The sequence below is a fragment of the Ambystoma mexicanum genome, chromosome 8, assembly GCF_040938575.1.
Source record: "Ambystoma mexicanum isolate Mex_15411 chromosome 8, UKY_AmexF1_1, whole genome shotgun sequence".
NCBI classification, from domain to species: domain Eukaryota; kingdom Metazoa; phylum Chordata; class Amphibia; order Caudata; family Ambystomatidae; genus Ambystoma; species Ambystoma mexicanum.
Window position 1 is genome coordinate 1,009,367,869 of NC_090929.1, and position 21,345 is coordinate 1,009,389,213.

A 21,345-nucleotide genomic window follows, 5' to 3' on the forward strand; every position below is an offset into this window, starting at 1 on the left:
TTCCCGTTCCTGCCCAATGTATTCTCTATGGGAGGTATGAACGGGTGCCTCTAGGCTATAGCTTTCCTCAATCGATCGATGCACAGACGCTGACGATAACTGATGGCAACAGCAATAATACGTTTTCGCGTACACTTTTCTGCCACTAACTGCGGAAGAAAAAAGCCTCGCGCAGGTGTTAGTTGCATCGTTTCCTAAAGGAACGGTGCTCATTTTTATGGAGAAGGGTGCGCAGAGTTAGAAGCATGACTGGTCAGTAGATACATTAGTCCACAGAACTTTCACTGCCCTGTAGAATCTGCTCAGTGACAGCCCACGGGCCCTCTCTTACCAACATCGTAAACTCGGTGAGGTCTCAGCTCTGCCTTCGTTCCTGCGCCTCTGGACTGAACTAGTTGCACTTTGTGCCCCCGTCATTCTTTCAACAGGGTGATCTGAGAAGCATTTTCCATCTATATGTGTCTCCTGGCAACACACGCATCGTGCCCTCAACCCATTCCGGGGCTAGCATGAGTTTTTGTTTCCATGCTCTACCTCGTTACGCATATGAGGCATTTAACTGTTCCTTTACCTCCTTACTCTCGAGCTGCACGGATGCGAGTCCTGATGTGTACTAGTTGGCAACCCTCTGAAGTTCTCAAATCTGAGTTTATTGGATGTCGCCTATAAGCCCAAACTATTGCATTGCAGTTCTGGTAGGGAGAAATGGCACACGAGGAGGGACACACAGCTTGTAGGCGTTGATTGGTTATTTGCCCACCCATAGACTGCCCATGGCCATGCTAATCCATATAGCGATTCCCACCCAGTTCCTGCTGCTACACACCAAAACACCCCCTCAAGGGAACAACTCTTAGAGCTTGATTTAATCCACTCTTACTGTCAAATTTTGCACTCAAAGTGCCTGCCAGTGTTTTTTCAAAGCAGTTTCTGGGTGTTAATGACTTAATTGTAATTGTAATCCAGCTAATTGAGTAGTAAACATGTCTTCACCTGTTCTTCCTTCAGCCACTGTATTTATAAGCACTCTGTGTGTCCTTCAATGAAGTCCTGTTCTAGACCAGCATTAGCAATGCCAGTAGTTTTGTGTACAAGTAGTACAAGTAGTAAGCATTTGCCAGGCACTGATATTAGATGCCCAGGTACTCACACCTTTTTGCACCGGCTCCCATTAATGACCAATTAATACCCCTACGGCTGTTCCTGGCAAGTGCCTTTCCCATGCCTGCACATGCAAGCTCACACTCTTGGCATCGCCTTTGATTGTCTACTTGGAAAAGTGGCATCCACAACTGGACGCATTGCTCAAGCGTATATCTTATAATGATTAGAATAGGGGCAGCACAGCTTCTCTTTCAAAGACGTGCCTCGTTTGGACTCTTGTGGCATCCCTTGCTAAAAGGAAAGTCATTTTTAGGCTCTATATACTTTTCTAGGCAATTATTAAAACTCCATTCTGTGTTCACGTGTGCCTTTTTCCACTTACAGTAAGTTATCGAGCCCTAACAACATACGGCCTTGTCGTTTTCCTAAATCGCTTTCCCCATATGCTTGGCTTTCCATTTTCCGGATTGCACTGTTGCATGTTACTTGACACTGACTAGTTTCCTTTGCAGTCGGACCTTGTGTAATTCACAGTCAGATCGCCGGTGCTGTGGCGGTTACATCTTTTTGTCTGCACTATGCCATTGTACAGCACAGTGCTGTCATTGCTATAACTTTCCAGCGCTGTAGCCAGTATGCCCAGAATCTCTCTGGTGTCCACCAGCCTGCTGTCTGTGCTTGGACGATGGTTCCTTGGATGCTACAGACTTCCCTAAAGTGGCGACTCGTGATTGTAAGCCGGGGTCAGAGGAGTGCTCCAGTCCAGACTGGGTATGTGAATTGCGGCCAGTCTGCCCTCAGGTAGGCGCTAGGTGAGCAGTGCATGCAGTGACTGGTGCAATGCATGCAAGGGCACGGGTAATGGGTGCATCGCATCTCCTCGGGTCTGCTGGGGACAGTCGTCCCACAGAGTCTACCTTAGTGTCGGCGTGAGGGTTGGACTTACCTAAGTTTAGGTATATCGGTGTGGTGTGGGTGGGTGCGGAGGGTGATGTCCTGCACATGATGCTGCCCGCTAGTGCTGTGCGAAAGGTGAACATCACATAGAGGCATACCTATGATGGGTAGGTGTGTGTGTATGTGTGATTGCGCGCCTTTGCTGGGCTGTGTGTAATAATACATGGGTGCCACAGCATGATGTTTAGTTATCTTGGTTGCTTGTTTAGCACTTAATGCCACAGTAAGCCCATTTGAGGGTGATGAGGGGGTAGATGAGGAATCTCACAGCAAGGTAAGCGCCAATAGGTTTGCCCTGGAGGGTCAAGGACCCGGCCCCTCTTTCCCAAACACCCAAGAATACCCAGTTCTAGAGAAGGAATAACTGGGTGACCCTGAAGTCACTTTGATTTGAGGATGGCTTTCTGTATGCAAGTTTCCTGCAGAGAATACAGCCCGAAGTTCCTGCTCAAGCAGTCGTTTGGCGCTCCTAGGAAACTAAATGGCTTTTTAGAGACAGGCCCTTTTAGAAGGAATTTCCAAGTGTCTCTGGGAATAATATGCATGTACAGCAACCCTTCCCAACTTCCCTTCCCTGCGCTCTCGTTGCCCACTTAGGTTGACATATGGCAGCAGAGTGAACCCAGATAACTTTGGGAATCAAGGTTATTAGCCGACCTGCGGCAAAATCTATGCAGATTTGAATGATAGTGGTACTTCCCCTGTTGAGAGTGATTGGTTAAAGAGGTTTCTGCAGCATTCCAATGGCGTGCCCTGTGTGAGGATTAATATACCACACTGGCACTCCCTTCGCAGGACAGAGGGCACAGGAGGGAAGGGTTACAAGTCTCACAGGAATAGCATTTCTAGCAACTGAACAGGCTCACCAAGACTCCTCTGCAGTAGATCGTGTCTAAGACCCATGATTGGTTCAGCATCTTGCCTGCAATGCCAAGTCCACCAGCGCCACAATTTTCTGGGCCAGGGATGTGTCTGACTGCCTGAACACACTGAACCATGACTGACCGCTCCTCTCCCACATAATCGGACGACAAAACAAAATGTGCTACAGTATCGTATTTCATCTAGAGGACATCACTGGTCCGAAGCTGAGAAAAACCGAGACATACATTGAATGCCTACAAGTCTGTCTCCAGAACCACAGGATCCTTTTTAAAGGCTTCTCATGTGGATTTTTTACCCAATCAAAATCCCCGACCAAAAGAGCACAAACTGGACTCACTTTGACCACCCCGTGTAGGTTGCATTTGAGCCTGCTCTCCACTTGCGCCCCAGCACCCAGCAGAGTTACCCATGTAAAGCATGTGCATCTAAAAATACATGCAACTCCAAAACAGGGAATCATTTTTTTTGGACTGGGGTTGTCCCAGTTTCCCTCTAAACCTTTTGCATTTTCCTGTTGGCATTTCTAGATTTGAAATGTGTGTTGCCTAAAGGACAAAGTGTTACTGACACCACAATGTTGATGCCACATGGTATCCCTTATTCCTGCGAAGGAAGTTCTCCATTTTTAACCTGTATGAATTCTACCACGCTACTAGGATTTTGTGGAATAGGACGAGGGTGGCAGTAAACGGGCCTACACATTTCAAGATGTAATCTACTAGCCAGCTAAAATTCTATAAATGTACACAACACCCAATTTCTCAATCACAAGCAAATGGCTAGTGTAAATGTTGAACCCTGGGGTTAGTATACTTTTGGTTTCACTGCATCAGTAGTGCAATGTACCAGTGTCACAGCTGTTCAGGGTAAAAATTAGCTACCTGCCCGTTTCTGGTCATGCCTTTGTGAGAATTGCAAGGCAGGCCTACAGCTGCATTTGTGGAAACATTGGCTAATCTTTTAGCAGAGCTCTGCTCTTGCGGTTTTGACTGGCTTAGGCTGGTTTACATCAGAAGAGCCTCTGACATCCAGTGTCATGGACACAAGTGATGGGCAGTTTTTAGGGCTGGCTACCAAAGCCTTTGTCTGTCTGGTGACCAAATGGAGGGACGATTTAGGACAGCCCATGAGTTAATGTGTTAATCTATACGAGATTAACAGCATTGATATGATAGTTTATTTATCGTCTATACACAATGTGTTTCAAAGTGTTTCAAGGCAAGGAAGGAAACGGGAAAATACAATGACATTCTTACAGGCCATGAACAGTAAGAATGTGAAATTAACTATTGTACTCTGTTTGACGACATTTCAGATAGTGCTGAACAGGGGGTAGGGGAGATGGACAAGTAAAGGGAAGGACACAGACGAGATTGCCATCATACTAAGTCCAGGGACAATTCTGATAGAGTAAGTGCATAGAAGGAGATAGGAAAAGGGAGAAAGGGAGAGGAGCAGAGAACAGAGTAAGCAATTAAAAAGAGTGGAGAAGCAAGAGGGGAGAGCGAATAAAATTGCAGAAGTCAGTAGTAATACATAATGTTGCAAGCCAAGATGAAGATGGGAATAGCATGATTCAGGGCCACCATGAGTACAAGATGAAAAGAAGTCCAGCATGAGAGTTGAGAAATGGTGACCCACCGTGAATCAATGAAGTCCATAAAAGTCAAATCCAGCATTGGCCACAAGGCGGTAAAACCTTCAGGAATCTGTCCTGATACATTCAGAAGTAGGCAGGAGGGTGGAGCAGGGTGGAAGAATCAAGCAAACAGGCAACACCTGTGTGCGAGAGGGGGTGGGGATGGCCTGTGGGGACAGAGGGGGTAAATATGTTGGTGCATGCTTATCTGCTGTCTGAAAAGGGGGGGGGATTGGGCCCTGGGTTCTCCTGGTCCGAACAGGTCCCAATAGGAATCGCCCCTTTCTTCGCCAGCCCTTCGCTTGAGACGCCCTTGATCTAAGAGTTAAGAGCAGGCAGGAAGAGGCAGAGCTAAGAAGGTGGATGGTACTTAGGCCAGGTGACCTAGATCCACTTGCACCGGCTCCCCATCTGTAAAGGAAAAGAGGCCGGAGGGCTCCTTAAGAAGGGAAAAAGAGCGGCAACTAGGAAGGCACCAGGTGAGTGGGGCTTAGGCCAGGTGAACTAGATCTACTTGCACCTGCTCCCCATCTGCCTACTGACCCATCTGATACTTCACTGAATTGCTGCAGATTTTAAAATTTTCCGGGACCAGGTTTGGCCATACTTGCTGGGATCTGCCTTCTTTGACTTTGCTCTGGTTGTTTCCTTCGGCTGATGTCCTTCCTATGCTGGTCCACATCCTCTGGGTCCCTCTTACTAGCAGTACCATCTTCTGGTCTGTTCTTGAGTTGCCTCTCCATGTTACACCTCAAAGTAGAGGGGTCAGCATTAATTCCTCTGCTCCTTCCTGAGCCACTGTCGCCATTGACTCAGGTGTGGCAGTTTGCAGCATCCTCCCACTCCCCAAAAAAAGTTATGCTTTTATGGTAGTCCCAAGTCAAACCACTCTCTGCACCTGGTGCCTTGAGTACTCTGGGGGTCAGAGTACTGGGTTATTCGTTTGATTTCCAAACAAGCAGCACAAAGGGTCCTGGTGGGGTGTTCACTCCACACCACCACAACATTAATCATTCCCAGTCTCCCCCCACCCCCCAATGTGCTGGCTCTGGAACTATTAGGGGTGTGAGGAAGAGAGGATCCTCCGCCAATTGGTTACTAGGTCTGCAGTTGTGGAACAGAACAAGTACTTACCTACCTTTCACCTATAAATACAGGTCCACCTAAGCCTTTGGTTCATTTTATAAATTCACCAAAAGGAACTATAAAGGCACTAACCTGAACAATGCTTTTCAATGTCCCTGTTGTTTAAAGATAAACATTTCAGCTGGCATCTCAATAATATATATATATATATATATATATATATATATATATATATATATATATATATATATATATATATGCTACATTGTTTTAAAAAACGTTATTTTTTTTTAATACAAACGCACCAACATGGTGCTCTGTCGAAATCATTGGAAAGGGCAAAAGGGAAGAGGGGAAAAGAGGGGGGCATGAGAGGAACTGAAGGGAAGGTAGAAGGAAGAAAAATAACACATTACCCAAACCCAAGTTCCCCTTCAAGGCCGCCTCCCATATTACCCCCACAAAATGAAAAAAGTCCGAAACAGTCTTTCATCATAGTCTGATAATTTAAAAATTCAGTGGAATGTTGAGGATCTTAGTTCCATAATCTCCTTTCAGGTACTAGTTGAATCGGAATCAGAAGATTCATTACAATTTAGCAGGTATGCAATATATGGTCCCCAGATGTCGTGGGGGGCGTGCATGCAATGGTAGGGTTCTTTTAAATTCGTTTTCCACGTCCTGGCAGTATGTTATATCTTTTTTCCAGTCTTCGATTTTGGGTAGTGGGCCTCGGCTCCATGACATGGCGATCCTCCTTCGGGCCAGCTCCAGAAGAAGGGATGCTAATTTACGTGCTGTGGGTTGAAGGTATTTAGTGAGACCCAGTAGGGGCCCCAGTGGTAGTGGGGTCACCTGTTCGCCTATGATGTCGGCAATTGTTTGCAAAACAGAGTTCCAGAAACGCCTTATTCCAGGGCAGTCCCATGCTAGGTGGAGGAAGTCCGCCTGGGCTGCCGCGCATCTATCGCATTAGGGCGACGTTTCCGGGTGAAGCTTGTGTTTTTTAACTGGGGTATAATATGTTCGGTGTACAAAATTGAAGTGTATTAGTTTATAGCGAGTGTTTAGTGCAACCTTTTGAATTTGACATAGGATATAGGACCAGTTCTCCGTGGGTATTGTCTCCTGAATGGCAGTTTCCCATTTTAGCTGTGTTTTAGGGTTGGGTTTCCCAATATCGACCACCAGGGATTTATATAGCAACAAGACTAACCTCCCTTCCCCCTGCGCCTGAATCGTGTTATGCAATAACTCCCAGGTAGGGGGTTGTTTGGGAAATGAGGGGAATATTTTGTGTAAGGTAAGGCGTAGTCTAAAGTAAAGGAATACATCCAGGGAAGTGTCACCGCCCCTATCTTTGGCCATTTGTGGGGTTACAGGTCTCCGAAGGAGTGGACATCAACCTTGTCAGCCCATATCAGGAATACTTTTTCATCCGTGAGGGGGATGCCAGGAATAAATCTGATAGGCAATAGCGGGGAGAATCTTAACGTCTACACCGTATTTGGCCGCCATCTTTTTCCAGATTGCGTATGTAGACAAGACTGTGTTAAGCGTGCTGTATGGAACTGGGATCTGACTTATGATGATGGCACTTAGCAAGTCGGGCGAGGCCAGGGCTCGTTCCACCTGCACATGTGGGCGAACAAAGTGAGTCATATACCAGAAGCTCAGGAAGTGAGCCTGGGCCACCCAATAGTATTTTTCTATGTCTGGGAGGGCTAGACCTCCTTTCGACGTCGGTAGTACTAGTGTGTTGTACACAACACAGGCCGGTTTACCCACCCATATTAGCTCTATGACTGCCGACTTGACTTTCTGGAGAAAGGATTTTGGTAGGAGTAGTGGGATGTTTATGAATAGATACAGAAGCTTAGGAAGAACAACCATTTTAATCAAGGACGTTCTACCCCAAAGCGTTAGTGGTAGCGATTTCCACCTGTGTATGCGTTCCTGCAGGGAGTTTAACGTGGCAACATAATTATCTTTATAGATCTCATGATGGTTACGTGAAATGTAAATACCCAAATAGCGCATCTTTGAGTGCTCCCATTTAAAACCATGATCATCAATAAATTCAGTTGTATTGGGAGTCAAGGCGAATACTACCGATTTGGAATGATTAATTTTGAGACCTGACATTTGGCCAAATCTTATCACTTTGCGCATTACAGGGTTAAGATTCTCTTGGGGGTCACTGACGAACAATACGACGTCATCAGCATAGAGAGAGACAATCAACCTGTGGGGGCCCAGTTTAATACCTCGGTGCAGGTGGTTTTCTCGTAATCTCGATGCCAGGGGTTCCATGATAAGGGCGAATATCAGTGCCGAAAGCGGGCAACCTTGTTGTGTTCCCCTCTCTAATGATATGCTCGTGGATCTAGTGTTTCCTATAATGACAAATGACCGTGGGTCGTTATATAGCAGAGATACTAACTTGATAAAGAAACTGCCGAAGCCCATTTGCCTAAACGCCGCTATCATGAATGGCCATTCTACAGAGTCAAAAGCCTTCTCGGCGTCGAGCATTACCGCAATTGCTTGTAGCGTTGGATCTGCGGCCTCGATGACCCCGAACAGTCTCCTGATGCCGTATGTGGTGCTGCGACCTGGGATGAATCCGGCTTGGTCTCCAATCACCAGAGCCGGCATGAGAGGGAGGAGCCTTGATGCGAGTATTTTGGCTAGGATTTTATTGTCCAGGTTGATTAAGGAGATCGGCCTGTAGGATGCGCAGTCATCTGCGGGTTTACCGGCTTTGTGCAGCAACATAACGTTGGCTTCGTGCAGTGTGGGGGGAAGGCTTCCAAGTTCGATTGCTTCTTCATAAGCGCGAAGCAGGAGTGGGGCGAGGATGGACGCGTGGGCTTTGTAGAACTCTCCAATGAGCCCATCTGGGCTTGGTGCTTTCGAGTTTGGGAGGGATTTTACTGCTTCCAGAATTTCCTCTTCAGTCAGCGGTGCGTTCAGAGGTTCTCTCAGGTCTGCCTCCACCCAGTACAACTGGGTGTCGCCGAGATACTCTTGTATACCTTTGGGATCTGAGATACCTGTGGAGCTGTACAGTTTCTGATAGAAGTTCAGAAACATGAGAGCAATGTCCTCCTCCGTGTACACTCGCTGCCCTTGATCGTCTTTAACGCATTCAACTCGAGTCGGGGTTATGTCCATCGACAGCAGCCGGGCTAACAAAGTGCTTGGTTTCTGTCCTTCCCCATATTGTCGGACCTGGCTACCGCGACCCAAGAATTTTATCTCTCGTTCGGCCGTTTCCTTGAACTTCAGAAGTTCTTCCTTTTAAGTTTGGCTTGGGTTTGCGGGTTTGTGGTCGTGAGGACCTGGAGCTCTAGTGTCTTTAGACGTTGTTCACTGTCCAATAACTCTTTGCGGATCCGTTTTAGTAAGCCGTTTTCTTTAGCTAGGCATATGCCACGGACGAAGCACTTTAGAGCTTCCCAGATGGTACTCGGCGAGTCAACAGAGCCTTCGTTTGTCTCGATGAAGGCCGTTATTTCTTAGCGCAGTTCATCTGCGAAAACTGCATCGGCAAGTGTGCCTGGTTTGAATCTCCAGTTAAAGCCGGGAACTGCTGTGTTCGCTAGGGAGACCTCGAGAGTGACCATTGAGTGGTCAGACAAGGTGCATGGCAAAATTTGAACCGTCCCCCATTCGAATGGGCTGTGGGTGGACGCCAAGATGTAATCAATCCGAGAGCTAGTGTTATGGACGGCGGAGTAAAATGTGTAGTCCTTCGCGTCTCGGTTGTGGTGCCTCCAGGTGTCGGATAGGCCAAAAGTCTGGCAGATCTCCCGAACTTTGGACGGATTCCCCGCTGTGTTGTGGGATTGATGAAGTCTGGGATCAATTGGTGTGTTAAGGTCCGCTCCCCATATAATGGTTGCTGCGTTGGTCTTTCCTAGTTGGGACGTCACCCAGTTAAAGTTGTTTGGGCTGTCAGTATTTGGTGCATAGGAGTTCACAATTAATACTTCCTTTCCTGTGATTATCCCCCCTCACCAGCAGAGCTCTCCCTTCAGAGTCTTTCTGCGAGTCAATTACACTAAAGTTCGTTCTCCTCTCTATCAAGATTGCGACTCCCCTGGCATAGGAAGAGTACGATGAGAAATACCTGTGACAGCCCCAGGATTTGGCCCAGTGCAGTTCCGACTGTGGCAAGAGGTGGGTTTCCTGCAGTATGGCAATGTTGATTTTGTGTCTGCGGAGGTACTGGAAGATTCTCCTTGCTTTCGCTGGCTGGTTGCCCCCACGGATGTTCCAGGTGGCGACTTTAAGTGTTGGCACTGTCATCAGAGAGATCCGGTGAGGTCATGTTTGACAGGTCCGGATATTTCGACTGATCGGTTGATCCGTATGAGTGACTGGTGGACTTGGCTTCTGATCGGACTGCTTCTTGTAGCGTGATTGTTGTGGAATGGGAGTGCGGGGTATAAGGCGGACGCACTGAACTTGTGTCCCTCCCTTGAGTGAGCAACCCCCAACTGGCCCACGACGAACAGTCCCAAATAAAACAAACTGTCAACATTGCTGTGCAAGGGGCGCTGGTAGCCCTCCAAGAGGAGGTTTGCTCCCTCCCACTGTTACGCTTTTATTTCGTGATGGTGAATTTATTGCGTTGATGGGAAAATGGAAGCCTTTGATTAGTTTTTGCATATAGAGGTTACGTTATGGCGGTTCTCTTCTTGGACGGTGTCCCCTTTGTGGGAGACCATTATTTTGGGCTGGTCTGGAGCCAGCGCGATCCAGGTAGTCGCTTGTTTCTTCAGGCGTGATAAAAAACGGAGTTTTTCCCTCAAATTGGATGCAAAGTTTCGCCGGGAATAGCATTGAATATTGGATCTGGTTTTCTTGCAGCCTGTGTTTCACAGCTGTGAACGACTGTCTCTGTGTCTGGACTGCTTGCGAAAAGTCAGGGAAGAACTGTATTTTGTCGCCCTCGTACAGTAGGTCTCCTTTGTCCCTTGCGGCCCTGAGGATTGCGTCTCGATCCTTATAGTTTAGTAGTTTAGCTATGATGGGACGCGGGTTCGCTCCCGGGGTAGGTCTTGAGTTGGGGATTCTGTGGGCCTTTTCAACTACAAAAAGCTTGGACAGGATCTCAGGCCCAAACAAGTCAGTGCAGATCTTCTCCACATGGTCCTCCGTCTTGGAAGTCAGTTGGTGCTCCCTGACTCTGACAATCCTTATCTTATTGCGCCGGGAGCGACCTTCGAAGTCCTCGTTTTTGGACATTACCACTCTCATTTGCGTCTCGAGTGAGGACACTCTGGTCGTCAGGGCTGACGCCCCGTCGTCAAGGTCGGAGACCCTCTGCTCGACTGCATCCAGCCGGTCAGCGTGCTTGTCCAACCGGTGTTGGAGCTGGTCTACTTTGGAGGAGAGTGTATCCAGTTTGTTCCTAGGCCGCCTATGCCGGCTTTAAGATCGAGTAAAATTTCCCTGATGTCGAAGTCCTGCGTCGCTTCTCCGTCATACGGTGGGTCCTCGGTGGGGGATTGCGATCTACTGTTGGGAGGCCCCGTTTTGGTGGAGGAGCAGCTTTCAAAGGTCAGCTTTCTGTGTGGTCTATCGGTTTTCCCCATTCCTGTTGTGGATAGGGCCGGCTGTGTCCCCGGAGGCGTTGTGGCAGATTTTCGGAACTCAAGACTGTATATAGTACCTCCGTAGGATATTCAGAACTCGAGGGCCACCAGGCCTCCCCGCTATATTTCTTTGCTTGAGTCCGGGGGAGCCGCTCGCTGCCAAGTATTCCTCACTGTCCCCTCCGAGGTGCGCACCGGTGTCGCGCCTCGGGACCCCCTCCGCAGCGCTCCTGTTCTTAGGGAACGGGCTTCCGGGACAATGCAGCCTCGAGACTTGTGCCGCTTGCTTGCTTGTCGCATGAGGGTGGTCGGGATATTCAGCCTGCCTGCCGTGCGTGTGTATGTGGCTTAGGGGTGCGCAGGACGCTCGTACCTGGGCTCCTGCGGGTCGCGGCCAGTTGCCTCTACGTTCTTCCTGGTGCCGGTGCTGGGCTGCTCGCTCTTCTCAGGCCGCACCCGGTGCAGCGGTGACCGGGGGGCCCATCCAGCAGTCTCGGATCTTATCCTGAAGTGGGTGCCGCTCGGATGTCGCTATCTGGAGGCAGGCTCCTCCCAGCCGGCTGCCTTCACGCGCCCCCAGCCCTCCGCACCTGAGCAGAGGCCGCGTCTTCAGGCCTGCAAGAGGAGGGGTGGGCCTTTCCGCTTTGTGTTTAGAGGCGAGGCGTTAGATAACAAGCAGAATAAACGCAGATTTGGGTTCGTAAACACTTCATCTAAATGTTGCTGGCGTTAGGGCTTCATGTCACCATCAAGGTGGCTGCGATTGATCAGGATCTCGGGGGAGCTTCACGGAGCTAACAGGGAGGCCGCCATCTTGGACGGCTCTCTAGCGCCCTCTCATTTTTAACGATACATTACACTGCCTCCTCAAACGCAAGTAAATGTTGGTTTTCTCTAGGAGAGAAACGAGACCATGTAAGCAAGGGGGCATTACATAGCAAAGACAATTATGGGAAACGCCTGTACAATAAGTGCAGCTATCGGAGCACGCAAAATACAGGACCCTCAGCCCCCCACCCGGCACCCCCAAAACGATTGAATTTCTTGTGTCCCCGATTTACTTTTTTCCAGTGGAATATCTTATTGCAATGTTTTGTGGTGCTCCTTTTGGTTGCTATACCGCCTGGCAAATAATGTTAGGTCTGAATTATTTTTTTTGCCAGCCACAAGCCATGATAAGCGGATACTTGTTTTAATACACCTGATCCCTTCAGAGGATAGCTCACAAAAGGGTCCACCATTAGTTGCACACATGAAAAGAAACATGTACAAAAGCAAGCCATTGCTGCACTTTAAATTAAAAATAACTAGAGTGAACATTGGCCATGTCCCTCTTCAATCCATAATGGGCTCTGAGCTAGCACAGAGTATTGATTGCAGAAAAAATGCAGCATAGCGCAAGTGGCCGCCCTACAAATAAATGTCTTCCATGAATACATGCTTTCCAAAAACAGGGGTCCCTTTACAGCCGACCATAATCTCTGAAGGAGAAACGTATTCCTCAGGAGTAAAAAAAAAAATATGAAGTCAGCAATACAGAAAACAAGGGAATTCCTATCTGCCTTATTGAAACATACAATGCAGCTGTTCATTTTATCGCGTCTTTCAAAATAAGACTTCAGCGCCTTGGCCACATCTAGAGTGATGGTTCTGCCTTGGTAGCCAGAAACGAATCAAGGTTAATGCTCTAGGCCTAATTATTTTGGTTATGAAGTCTGAACGAGGAGCGAAAAGGTTTAAAGAGATCTAAACGAAGCACCTGTATCTCACTTATCCTACATCTGGGATCAAGAGCGACCAGATGTCGAGCCACGTTTAGATACCATGAAGGATGGAGACTCTACAGCTGGGTGAAGCTTCCACAGCCCATTAAAAGGTCTCTTTATAACGCGATTGGAGAGCAAGAAATCCACAAAACTTCAATCAGCAGGTGCTCTGAACAGATAAGCCAGTCCTACTCCTACAGGACTCCGACCTAATGTCAAAATCGGTGAGATGGCAAATAAAACTCAGCACTTCAGTGTAGTCCATCTTTGAGGGATACAGTTTCATTTGCAGAAACTAGTTCATTTGCTTCTTGTGGGAGGCTTTCTAGCGGTTTTCATAATTTCCATAATGTATACAATGGTACAATGTACCCAAGTTTTAATTCTTCTGGAGCAAGGCCTACAAGTTCAACGATTGAGCAGATGAGTGAATAAGTAAACCCCAATGTGGAAATAAAACACTGCTGGAAAGGGAAGCTAAAGGATCACTAACCGTGCTAGGTCAGAACACGGGTTCACATTCCATGTTGTATGTCGATAGCCAGCCATAAGAAGTCACACACCACTTCATTGCTACGGACACCATACCATTTTTTACTCGCCAAGAGTCAATCACCACTTGGCAATGGCTAGTACACATTTTGAGCGCTGGTCAAAGTACCCAAACCTACAATCCAGAGCAACAGGTGTCATGGTGCATCTATAGCATTTCTTCTGTTTCTGAACCTGCATGAGATCAGTGCAGCTCCCCATCCGAGTAGGTGTGGGGTGGACAGATTATATTGGTGGGAGAAAAAAAATAAAATACACCTTAGTACACCACTCACATGGCTTGGCAGTGAAAGCTCACATTTAAGGACTTTGGAAGAACCTACATCCAAATTAGACCTAGTCACCTTTGAGAGGTATATTAGAAGAGAAGACTTTAAAGTGTTTGGCTGTGAAGCAGCATCGGATCAATCCCTCAATTTGACATGCATGCCCATGATGCAGGGTGTGTACTTCTGGCTTTTAACATGATTTGGGAATGCTCGGTCATAATTACATACTTGGAGTGGGTGATGGAGCGTCACAATACCTTGCTAAGGAGCAATTTTACACACACTCAGACAATCTGTTTGTGGGGGATTGATTCTGGGGAAGAAAAGACAGAATGAGTGGCACAATTTCCGATGGTCCTGGCTAAGCGTAGAATTGCAATATCTTGTAAAAGTGCTGGGGGCCAGTCAAAGCAATGGCTTCAGGATATACAGTGATGTGGCATGGCAGAGGGAGTACTTGAAACAAGACTCCAGAGGGCAGTTGAGTTAGATTGAGGACAATAGGTGAATGAATTATCTTTCCCGGAATTACTACCCCCACCCCTGAGCGCTATACTGGCAAGGCCGATGCTTTTTTAAATAAATGGAATTGGTAGAGATGATGGATATGGATGACATAGGGGGGATGTGTACGTGATTGGGAAGCTGAGGGCCAGTGTCGGGGAGATTTATCATTGTACTTCATCCCCTGTCCTAATGAGACCCCCCAGCACTTTTTTGCACAACTTCTGGACCTTTCTTTTAATTCTGAATGAGTGGAGCCTTTTTCCACTCATTTCTTCTTATGGGCTCTGTCTTTTGGCAATCTATTCGTTGTATTCTACCTGTACTATGGAGTCTGTCTGCTCCATAGCTCTTAAAGAATCTGTGCTTTACTACTCCAACACACAGCTCCTTATGGGCATTGTTGCTGGGGAACCTTAGGGTCCTCCTTTAAGATTATATTTCCAATATCCGTGAGTTAACTACAGTTCAGTACCTCTCCCAAACTATAGTCTGAGAGATTGGCACACACCACCTTCAGTGGCGTGTCAAAGGGATACTTAGTATCCCCCTTCTCTCTCTTCCGGTGTCTGTTTTAGTCACAATCGCCTAGTTATAGCTGGTGGCGGTGGACGTGTTCAACCAACTATTGTGTAATTTTTGTACCGCAGGCTATTTCCATAGCCTCGGTAGTGCACAATAGGGGTCCCCAAATACCAGCTAGGTAGGTATCCCCGCCTAGGCTCCAGTGCTCCCACAGGGGGTCAAGCTGTCATGATCGGACAGCTAAATGCCCCCTTCTGTAAAATGCTGAGAGAAATGCAGCAGAGTGTGTGCTGGAACTGTATAAAAGGTGAGGCTTCTGGAGTGTAAAGCAAGTCGACCACAGGAAACTAAAGTAACCAAAGAAGATGACCAGAGACGCCTGCAGACCCTTTGCAACACCATGAAGCGACCACTTCTGTCCTGACCCAGTTTCTATACGACTGAGGATCTCAGAAGAGGACGACTCCTTCCCTTTAGCTGGTGGGAACAACCAGTCCCAAGACAAACCTTGAAACAAGCCATCTCCTGAGGTCCTAGGAGCTTTCAGAGCTGCGGAACCCCAATACCAGGTGACCTGCTGACCTGCTGACCATTGCAAGTGTATCGCCGTGGAAAATCTGTGTTGAGCCCGTAAGGTCACTCCAGAGATCTGATCCAACTTGCCCAAACCCCCTCACCAGAGTGTTGACTGCAGGAATCGAAGAACAACGACCGGATGATCGGTGTCCCTCGTTGGTGCTGCTGAAAAGGGCGCCAAAGCCGCAGATAAACCAACGTTGTTGAAAGCTGTTCCACACGTCCCCTCTCGAGACAGCTGCTGGAAGACACAAACCATTGTCCTGCCTTTCGTCACCAGACCAAGGTATATGGAGGTTGGATGCAGAGCTGCCACATCGCGGAGGAGCCAACACAAACACTTTTTTCAAACTTAAGGTACTGTGTGGAAAATGGTATTACTTACCTGATTCGGAGAAGCTGTTCCAGAGCGTTGAGTACATATAGAGGTGCCCAGTGCAACCCCCCTACCTCTGAACCAGGCTGCTGCTTGTGATCCCTTTTCAAGTCAGTTTTTAGTCTCCTTTGTTGCTTCAATAACTTTACACAATGGAAGAAATCTGCATTATTCGCCGTTTGCCAAGACTTAAGTCCTCCTATCCGAACTTCCTTTAGCCAGGGTTTCACTTTTTTTGGACCAGCTGAAGAAACCGTCTTGAACCTTCAACTGTGCTCATGTTGCACTAATCACTTATTTTCCTCCCTTTAAGTGGTACGACGTCGTTTCATTGCCTGCATGTTCATCCCCTGGCATTTTAACATGCACATTCCATCGAATGTGATCATCACATTTTTTAGGGGGTGTGGGAATGGGCAGATAAGGGTTTGGCCGGCTAAGCAATAGCCAAAAATAAGTGTCGGATTGGGGGTTTGAACGATGAGCATTTTCGATGGAATGTGCATGTTAAAATGACAGGGGATGAAATTACAGGCGATGAAATGACATGGAATTATATATGTGTTTGCGTTTCTATATGTGTTTGCAGAATAAATGCATTACTCTATAACCTGTTGAAAACCGCAATTATCGAGGACATGATAACCTTGTCTTTTCCCTTTCCAACGTTGCTACCAATGTAACCGCGAACACACACAAAAGTGAAAGTGCTCTTTGAAGTGTATTATCTAGTATTCTATAGTGTTCGACTGGTACCGTCTGAAGTTTTTTAATTGATTCTGTTGTAAAAATAATATATATCTTTTATATACCTATATGTGTAAGTGTTTCTTTGCTGTGACGGTCTACGATTCAAAGTATTCGCCTACAGCTCACATCTTCCTCTTGAGCCTGACTGCTCTGCCCCACTACCACGGTCATGAGCTAGTACAGACTGATACTAAGAGATGGGGGATCTACAAACCACTAGGATAGCTTACTGTTAGGGCGAATTTTCATTTCTGTGCCAAATCCTTTTAACCTTAGATACTGCAAGCTCTTTTACTGTATTCAGGGCTTTAATGTTTACTCCTGAGTGGACCTTCTTCTCACTCACTCGTGTTTTTCCAACTATGATTTTCTATGATCTTTACTGTTTTATGGAGTCTGGTAAACTCCATAGGCCTCTGCTTTTGCATTTTGACACAGCAATCCTTTGGACTCCTCTTAATGTTTCACTACATTTTCTTGGGTGCGCTATTGTTACCAAGAATAGTGGCTGACATTGCAATGAAGGTGGCAGCTCCCCACACTCCACACTGCACACATGCGGACAAAAGAGATCCAACCATACTCTCCACATGTGTGCTGTGAAGAGTGTAGTAACCCAGGATTAACCCCACCTAAACCCTTCATCTATCCCATCCAAATACAGACATAGATGAAAATGGGGAAAAAGTCTGACCCACCAATTGCATTACCTTCCATGCTCCTTTCCACGGCCAAACCACATGGATTCGAATACAATACAGCTCTGAGAAAACATTGTACATTGTTGAGCACATTTGTCACCTCTGGGCACAACAGATTTATATACTTGGGTTGTATGTTATGTTAGCAAGACTTCTTAAGCACGGCTATGACCCAAGGATATCTTGGCGATATATTTTCCAAAGCCAGCAAGGAAGTAATCACCAGAGAAAAGACAAAACGTTGGGTAACGCAGGAGAAGTTTAGCTAAAGAGTTATGATTTTAGCACTTTCCGAACAGCTATATGGTCGTCAGTGGAATGGAATTCCTAGGGAAGGGAGTTCCATAGAGCCGGAGCCACAACTGAAAAGGCGCGCCCCCCGCGATGGTGGCTTTTCAAAAATCTGGGAACACGCAGGAGTAGCTGATTCGCAGAGTGAAGATTCCCAAAGGGGCATGCTTAATGAATTTCTCACTTAAGTACCCTGCACGGAGGCCATAATAGGCCGGCTGAACAAGACACAGGGCTTTCAATTTAATTCCAGCTGTAACTGGCAGCTAACAAAGGCTCTGGAGTACTGGGGAGACATGGGCACATTTTGGAAGTCCGGCAGCCAGGGGGGCGGCAGAGTTCTGTACCATTTGTAAACACTGTTTTGGGAACTTGGGCTGGGCAAGCAGTGTAGCGTTACAGTAATCAAGAAACCCTGAAATGGATGCCGAGACTACCAGCCTCCACAACTCGGAGGGAATGTCTGGACGAATTTTCCTAAACATCCTAAGTTTAGCATGGCCCGAGCTACATCTTGCGTTAACCTGGGGCGATGCTGAAAGATGAAGCAATTTTTATTCCTAACGCAGGGACCGGGTTAGCTATGTGGCCCAATGACGAGGGCCAGAAGTGACGAGGGCCAGAAGTCGTTAGTCCAGAGAGCTTGGGCAGCTGGAGAACGGCCAAAAACCATAACCTCGGTTTTCTCTGCGTTTAGTTTTACCCAATTAGTCTTCATCCAGCTGCAATGTTTGCTAGACAGTTTTGAAGCCGAGAGGCCATTATACCCGGTTCACAATTTATTCGGAGAATAAGTTGTGTGTAGAAGTTGCTGGACTTGCCCATCACACACTTCGTGAAGTTCTTATGTAAAACTTTACAAACATCACAAAGTTGTGTAATTGTGCAGAAAATCAATTATTACATGCTTGGAATGTATATAATAACGTTTTGAGAACGTATAGGTATATTTTTATTAAATGTAAATATGTTTTATTTTATATGTGTTTATTACATTTATTAGACCTATAGAGTTTATATATGCAATAGCTTTAAATACATATAATAAATATATGTTCATATATTTTATTTATGTTTACTTTAAATGTATATATGCATTTAATTAATGTATATTTATATTTCCATATTATATTTGTATTCGTTATTTTTATTGTGTCAATTATATTTAGTATAATATCTGTACGTACATATATATTTTTACTAGATATCATACACCTATCTAGTGTGCATTATCTCTCTCTTTGCTCTCTTTCGCTCTCTGTCTTACTCATGTCTCTGTCTCTTTCTGTGTAAATGGCAGTCACATTGTCAGGTGCGAGTTTGCTAGAGCCATCCCAGCTGTTGCTGTCAGCTGCGCAACCAGAGGAAACAAAACCGATATCTTAATGTGGTTGTGGGGGGTGGGTGTGTTTTTTTTTGTTGCAAACAAAATCTATTAATAACCAAAAAGGGACATTATTTAATTTTACTAACATTGTAAACCCTCTTTTTTTAATTGTTATTTCCAGTTTATATTTTAGTCACATTAAGAATATTACACGTCACTTACTGAGCAAAGCACAGTATCAAAACCTAAAATAAACCTATAAAATATATTTTGATAGGTTATAATTCTAAGAAGGACAGTCTAATCCACTACTATTCTACTCTTTCAAAATACAGCTAAAGGGACAAATACCACCCGCGAAAGATCCAGGCTTCTTTGCATACAAAACAAAGAGCATTTTAGGAACATGAGAATGGCCACCTTTAAAAGAAAGTTTTGACATTTTGTGAAGTTGAGCTGCCCTTCTCAACTTAACGAAATTGGGAACTTCACAACATACCACCAGCGGAATTAAACGTTTGCACACTGCCACTCGTAAGAGGCTTTCACGCGGGAGATCCCCACGTCATCCTCCCAGCACAGGCACTTCTACCATTCACATCAACTAGAACGTGCTGATTTAGACACTGTAGCATTTCTACACAAAGACTTCTTTTTCTGCATAGTCTAGCACACAGTAGAACATTTCAAATTCAGCCGAGTAGTTTTCTTGTACTCATGCATTGTCACTGCATCTTTTAATGTTGCATTAAACAAACTACTAGCCTCTCTCAACCTTTCAGTACGGACGTTACTTTAGTATCTACGCCACCATGTTCTCATTACCAATACAATCTTTCAACTGGTAAACTCAGATGTTTAGTGTGGTGCTGCCTCTGCCTGAGCTCCACATGTGGGATTACATATACACATTTGCCTGGATCCTGAATTTCGTTGCAGTGTCACACCCTGGCATTGGCAGGAGAAGAACGACCCCCGATGAGGTCATGCCAATCTGACCTTAGACCCAGACATTGTGCTAACTGCATATTTAATTCATGGATTTCAGGGAAAACTCTACTGCCAACCTGAAAAGTGGTTGAGGTGAGGCTAATAGGAAAGAAGAAGCAGCCTGTTATTCCAATATCCTCTTTGAATCCAAGACAACAGCACAGACTAACTGGCACAAGAACTGCACTTCCGGTATTCAAATAGAGTGTAAGATTGCCCTAAGATTCCATAAGAAAGAGATTTGACAAGACGAAAGGCTTTGCTGCTAGGCCAGATTGCATGAGCAGGGATCACGGCCAAAAAAGTGGTCACAGTGTGCCGTGAATTTAAAGAGATCAAATCACTGAACAATGCTCTACGGCATTCTCAGTCCATATCTAATATTCCACCTAAATTGTTTCACAATCAAATGTGCATCATTAGAGCTGATTTAACAGCGTTCCTTCTCACGACATGCTGAGGTGAACATAGATCTGCCTTGTTGTCCGATAAGGAGAATGTTGGCTACTTCACCACCTTCATTTGATTTGACGTTGAGGAGGTCATAGTCAGAATGTGTCCACCCTGCTTGGCCGGTTAAGATAATAAGAAAGATGACTCCATAAATGGTGATGGATCTCAGATGTTTCTTCCCATTACAGTGGACACGTGCAAAGACTCTAAACGTGTCTGAAGTGAAATCCTTGCTCAAGAAATGTTCCCTTGACCCATTAGAGCCCAGCAATTCGAGGATCATTTATTTACTCTGTTTTACTGTAAAACTGTTTCAAACAGCCTCCACAGCCCAACTTAAAGGGTTTTGGAAATCTATACATTCTTGTATCTTCTTAAAGCTGATTTCAGACCTTCTCTTAGAACTAAAACTGCTCTGGTCTCCATGTTTAGTGGCTTGAGCAGACTAATTGATGCCAATGGTATGTAGGCCATGATGTTATTGATTCTTTTAGCAGTGTTTGACTGTTAATTCACCATTATCCTGGGGCGCCTATTTAAGCTGGGCATTTGAGGGACTGCTCTAAGATGGACTGAATCCTCTGTCAGACAGGAAGCAGACAGGGACACTTCCTTCTTATTTGTCCCCAACAGAAAGACTGGATTGTATGATAGTGGCTAGCTCTTCCCTATTGCCCTTTTATCTACAACTGCTTCAAAGTACTAATTTCTCCCTTTATGCTGATGTGACCCTGGTCTTTCTCCATTTTAAGGGAGATCTGAAATTGAAAGCTTCAAATTTCTCTAATGGTATGGTGGAGGTTTGCACCAGAATGGTCAGAAATGGGCAAAAGGTCAACACGACCAGGACGGAAGTTCTTCTCTGTGGGACTGCAAAGAACAGATGGACCAATAGGTCCTCGCCCACCTTGCCAGAGACAGGCCTATGTAGATGTTTGCACTGGGTCTCAATAATCTTGCCGTGCTTAGATCTGATAGTCTGAACTGG

At 46.1% G+C, this 21,345-nt stretch overlaps 1 protein-coding gene across 4 annotated transcripts in view; it reads left to right on the forward strand.

The window, feature by feature from the left end:
• The window catches only part of PRXL2A (peroxiredoxin like 2A), a 541,215-nt gene that overhangs the window by 299,230 nt on the left and 220,640 nt on the right, over positions 1–21,345 (forward strand). The window lies entirely within an intron of this gene.